Source organism: Psammomys obesus, unplaced genomic scaffold, assembly GCF_907164565.1.
Source record: "Psammomys obesus unplaced genomic scaffold, mPsaObe1.curated_primary_1811, whole genome shotgun sequence".
In the NCBI taxonomy this organism is placed as follows: domain Eukaryota; kingdom Metazoa; phylum Chordata; class Mammalia; order Rodentia; family Muridae; genus Psammomys; species Psammomys obesus.
The window spans coordinates 4,701,788-4,708,186 of NW_026588368.1; the positions used below are offsets into that span (position 1 = coordinate 4,701,788).

The 6,399-nt window shown below is 39.4% G+C and overlaps 1 protein-coding gene across 8 annotated transcripts in view; it reads right to left on the bottom strand.

Annotated features, from left to right (window-relative positions):
* Erc1 (ELKS/RAB6-interacting/CAST family member 1) overlaps window positions 1-6,399 on the bottom strand; it is a 269,824-nt gene that overhangs the window by 211,210 nt on the left and 52,215 nt on the right. The window lies entirely within an intron of this gene.

Genomic DNA, 6,399 nt, shown 5'->3' on the forward strand with positions numbered 1-6,399 from the left:
TGCCTCCAGAGTAACAACCACCTAGTTACTGATGATGAAAACCTCCAGTGGGCCTCCAGGGAGGCAGAAAAAGTCTATTGGACAAGTTTCTATGTAGTTTAGAATCAGAAAATGTCATAAGACAGCTTTTTTTATAAACCAAAGTTTAATAAGTTCAAGATAGGAAGGAAGGAGGCCAGACATGGTGGAATATGTCCTTAGTCCCAGCACTTTTTTAAAAAGACTGAATATTGTAAAGAGACTAAACTTTTAAAGTGTTTAAATTTGTGGAACTCTAAATTTGTAAAAAATGCTTTATACTGTGATGTCATTATTAATGTGAGATCTTGGAGATGAATGAGAAAGACTATAGCTTAACAGTGATGTGTTTGTGTGTCAACAAGAGGTCAGCTGTGCTGATTGGTTTTACAACAGCTTGACAAACACCAGGGTCACTAGAAAAGGGAGCCTCAACTGAGAAAATCAGGCTGTGTGCAAGCCTTTAAGACATTTTCTTAACAGTGATTGGTGCAGAAGGTCCAGGCCACTGCAGACAGCATCACTCCACGCAGATGGTCCTGGGTTCTATAAGAAAGTATGGTGAGCAAGCCATAAAGGGAAACAGAGGCAGGAAGGTCTCTGTGAGTTTGATGCCAGCCTGATCTATACACTGAGTTCCAAGACAGCTAGAGCTACACAGTGAGACCCTATCTCCAAAAACAAACAAACAAGCAGATGGATGGATGGATGGATGGATGGATGGATGGATGGATGGATGGATGGATGGATAGACAGACACGCAGATACGCAAACAGGCAGGCAGGCAGACATGCAGACAGGCAGGCAGGAAGGAAAGACGCTACGGGTCTTCAAGGATCACCCAGATCTTACAGACCTCAGACAAGTCACTTGTCAGATCTGTAACTGTCTCTGAATTAATCACTCAGCGAATAAAGAACTCTGGGACACCCCTAGATAAGAGGAGAGAGTGGAACACTCCATATGAACAATGCATAAAAATAAAGAAAAAGACTAGGATTTAACGTTTTGCTTATTATTTCACATAACTTACTCGTTGTTGCCTGACCAGAAAGCTCACTGATTAACTTTTCTCAAAATTCTTACAAAATAGGACTGGAGACATGGCTCGGCGACTAAGAGCACTGGCTGTTTTTCAAGAGTACCTGAGTTGAATTCTCAGTACCCACACAGCAGCTCACAACTGGATAACTCCAGTTCCAGGGGATCCAACGCCCTCACACAGTCACACATGCAGGCAAAACACTGATGCATATGAAACATAAATAAATACAATTCTTACACAACAAAAAGATCTTTCGAAATTTTTTTCACACTCTATTCTTTTCTTTTGAGCATTTCTGATTTCAGTTTTAGATCAGAAATGTTCAGTTGCTGAAGTCTATGAAAATATTGCAAACAACCTGAAGAAACTCTGGCTCAAATCATTTAAGGGAAGGTAGCCTCGATCTTTACTAAGACACACCACCCTCTCTGTTGCAACTTTTACCAACTCTAGCCTTAGTATTCAACTAGATACGATACTTACTTACACAGGTAACGAATATTTTTGCAACACTAGGCTCCCACAGCATTCTAAACCTGTATCACACAAGCAGCCATTCCTGCCTTCCAGTCTCCCTTAGGCCAAAGTCAGGAAATCCACTTAGGTGTACCTCCAAAACATCCCAAAATCCAAATACTTTCCTACATTTTTAGTACTACCACCTAACGAGCCATCCAAAACACAGCGCTCTCATCAACAACTTTCTGCTCTGTGCCCCCTCCCATACCTTCTCAAAACACTCCTTTAAAAACCAAGCTGATCCCGTCACTCCAACACTCAAAACCCTGTCAAGGCTCCCCATGGAACATGTTTTCTTGAGAGACCATGAAAGTTCATGTCGTCCCCGATTCCCTCAGTCACTGTACTTCAGTCACACCGGAAACTTAGCTGTTCCCCAAATGTGCTGGGCTGTTGAACTCTCTCTCATCCCCCACGCTATATGAATACTTTACCTCCATCTGCTTACAGCTCAAATATCTCTTAAATGTTTTAGATGGATTAGCTGTGATGATGTCATTGTGTTTAAACAAGAAAACATCCATGTGGTTTATGGATACACACTAAAGACAGTTGGTATAAAATTATCATGCCGGGATAATGTTTGGTGAAAAAAAGAATTAAAGAAAATGCTTGTCTCCTACAACAGGCTCCTTTCCCTGCTCTGTGGGTTTAGTAATTGTAATTTGTTATAGGGTGTGCATAACAGATATGTCATTATAAGGCGTCCAAGTTCCGATGTCTTCCCTAATAAAACACTGCTTTGATTGTCATCTCTTTTTTAAAAATTATTTAAGTATTCATCCTCTCTCACTCTCTCTTTCTGCATGTGAGTGTATTCAATCAACACATACACAGAAATTACAAATATAATGGAATTATTATTCTAACCAGTTAGCTAAGAAGTAGCTGAATTGCACATGGAAGATTAAATCTGTGAACTTGAGCTGAAAACACAGCTCAGACGGGAGTGTGCTTTACTCGTGTGCACGATGCCATCGGCAGTCCTCAGCTGGGTGGTGGGCTCCTAGAATGGGTAAGACTGGAAGGGAGGCAGGAGATTACAAGTTCAAATCCAGTCTCCAGTACTCGGGAAACTCAACACAAACTGGACTACACAAAACTGCCTCCAAAAAAGTAATTAAAACTTTTTAAAAGGGGGGGCTGGGGAGATGCCTCATAGTTTAAGACCACTGATTGGTCTTCCTGAGGACCCTGGTTCAATTCCCAGCACTCACATGGCAACTCACAAACATCTATAACTCCACTTCCAGGAGATCTGAAACCCTCACACAAACATACATGCAGTCAAAATACCAATGCATATTTAAATAAAAAAGGAATCATTAAAAATGGTTTTTTAATTTAAAAAAAGGTGAAATTAAGCCATGATACTTACTGGCATTAAAATTATATTAATCTAACATACATAAATGTATATAATATTTTAATGTTAGGAATAGAGATATGGTAAATTTAGTAAAAAAATAAGTGAGTGATCATAAAGGCCAAGATCACATTGTTCTTTTCTGACAGAGATGACACTGGAAGAACTCTGGGTAGGAGAAGAGCATATTTCATAATTCTTGAAGCTACACAACTGTTTATACTGTTATTCTGGGGTGCTGGGGTCAACCTCAGGGGCTTGCATATGGTAAGCACTGAGTCTCCCTGAGCTATATCCCCAGCCCTGACTGATGCACAGCACATTCTATCTTAGCTTTAAGTTTAGATTCTATTGAATTCCTCTGTTTTCTTCCACCCCGACAATTAAATACATCAGTCAGATTGATCTCACACCTGCATTAAAACAAACACACGCTACAGCTTGTTCATAAGCTACAGTCCTCACTGCACACAAGTTGTGCACTTATGTACATAGTAGAGACCTCTAATGTCATTTGCTCAACAAGGAAGCGTAAGCCTTTGAGCATAAAATGAACCACACTAACTATAAACAATTTCACATACTAATAAAGGCTAAAATCTATACTTGAAAATGTTGAATCTGAACTTCCTTGAAATACTTCACATTTGATGGCATCTCTTCCCAATGCCATTACCTAATTCCAAACAAGTAATTTCAAAACGGTCCATTTTATGGTAAAACTATTCTAATTTTATTTTTAAGGCCTAGCATATAGGCAAAGAAAATGTAAAGAAAAACAAAACTATTCGAAGTTTAAAGATTCCCCCTACAAGTCTAAGAGACGGCCAGTCTAGTTCACTCACAGGCATAAAGCTTTCCCATTGAAATTTCTGAAATCCTACCACAGCACATTTTTACTCACAGGCCTGCGCATTAAAGCTCATTATGAACACATCCTGTATTCAGTGGGCTGACAATTCCCCTTTCCCAGGGAGTGTATCAAGCCTCTGGCTCATGCACTGCAAATAACGGGAGAGACTCTGGAAATAGGACTAAGTTACTATTCAAACAGGTATGAGGAAAAGAATGCTCACTTCATTTCATCCCTATTGGCTGAAAATTTTCATTTAAAAACAAATATAACTTGGGGGTTGGGGAGATAGATAGCTCAGTTAATAAAGTGCTTCCTAGGCAAGCATAAGGATCTAAATACAATCCCAGAATTCACATAAAGCCTGGCCTTCTCAGCAAGTTCCAGATCAGTGAAAGATTCTGTCTCAAAAAACAAAGAAGCTGGGTATGGTGGCACAAGCCTTTATTTCCAGCACGTGGGAGGCGAAGGCAGGCATATCTCTGAGTTCTACAGAGCCAGTTCCAGGACAGCCAGGGCTACAGAGAAAGATCCTGTCTCTAAACACCAAAGAACAAACAAGAAAAAAGCAAAGGTTACAGCTCCTATGGAACAATACCTGAGGCTGACCTTTGGGCATGTAATACATACACACACAGACACACAAACACACACACACACACACACACACACACACACACATGCACACGCACACACACGAGACTTGGGAATGGTGTTATACACTTTTAATTCCAGAACTCAGGAAGCTGAGACAAGAGTGTGGAGAATTTGACTGGACTATACAAAGAAATAGTACAGGACAAAGAACAAGAGTCAGAGAAGGAAAGAAACGGAAAAAGATGAGGAAAGAAAAGGGAACAAAAGGGAGAAATAGGGATGGGAAAGAAAAAGGAATAAGGAAATGGAAAAGGAGGGGAGACAGGGAGAAGAGAAAAATAGAAGGGGAGGGACAGGGAAAAGAGGGGAGGGAAAGAAGAGAGGGGGAGCATGAAGGGAAAAAAGGAAAGGAAAAAGGAAAAGGGGAGCAAAGAGGCAAAGAACGGAGAGGGCCAGATGAAAGGAAGAGAGGAGCAAGGGAGAAGAAAAAAGAAAAGGGAAGAAAAAAAAGGAAAGAAATGAAAAAGTAAAGAAAGAAGGAAGGAGAAGGAAGAGGAAGAGGGGGAGAAGAAGGGAAGAGAGAAAACGGAGAGAGAAAGAAAAATAAATAAATAATGAGTAGAAGCTAGGCATGGCAGCTCAACCCTTTAATCTCAGCACTCAAGCAGCAAAGACAGGAGGATCCCTGTGAGTTCAAAGCCTGCCTATCTACACATTGAGACTCTGTCTTTATAATAAATATATTTTTTATTTTAAAAATTATATGGGTAGATTTATATTTAAATACTATATTACATGTATGTATGTATGTATGTATGTATACATATGTATATGTATGTTTCCATTTCCTAATAACAGCATACAGTTTCTAATATAAATAGATATTAATATAATATAACATAATATAGATAATAAATATTATCTTCTCTAATTTACCAAACAATAGGTAACCTGAAGATTGAGAACAAATTAGGAACAATTTATGCTTCTTTTCTTCAGTAGTTTCTCTCGTTTTAAAAGTAAATAGACTAGCTCAATAGTAGAGCACTTGCCTAGCATACATCAGGTCCTAGGTTCAATATCTAAAACCATAAAAAAATAACAACCATACAGTAATAGTGTATTATTAATTCATAGTACAGCCTTTGGGCTCTCATATGCAAGGCCATATTTCCAATCCCCAATGCCATTAAAAAATATGCTGGGGCTGGAGAGATGGCTCAGTGTTAAGAGTGCTGTCTGTTGTTCCACTGGACCCAGGTTCAACTCCCAGCACCCACATGGCAGCTCACAACTGTCCATAAGCAGTCCAGGTGGCCTGACACCCTAACGCCAATACACATAAAATAAAATTAAATAAATTATTTTTTAAAACTATGCTGAAATTTTGGGGAGGGGGTTAAAGAAAGATATGCAGATTTTTAGAAACATGACTGAAAGAAGGACTTAAAAATCTGAAGTTTCTCTGTTTTCAAATTTTAGGTTTCAGCCTTCATTGCTCGTAGGTCAAATGTTTGTGGAGTCTCCTCAGAGTCAGTCTTCCACACAAGTTCTAGGTTACTGTGCTGTAGTCACAAAAGAGATGGAAATGGAAAGAAGAAGGAAATGAAAGAGTACTCACTACTGGACTGGTGCCTTCTCTCATGATAGACCTTTGCTACCTCTATCTTCTTGACAACATGAAAATGAGAGGAAAATGACACCATAAAAGCAAGAGCAGGAGGAAATATCTGAATAATCATGGTATATAACTGTCTTCATTTTCCAAAATCACTACAAAAAAAAAAAACCCAAACATATTAATACTAGAATTAGCTGGGCCCAGTGGTGCACACCTGTGATCTCAGTACTCTGGGAGGCAGAGGTAGGCGGATCTCTTTGAGTTCAAGGCCAGCCTGGTCTAGAAAGTGAGTCCAAGATAGCCAAGGCTATACAGAGAAACTCTGCCATAGATAGATAGATAGATAGATAGATAGATAGATAGATAGATAGATAGATAGA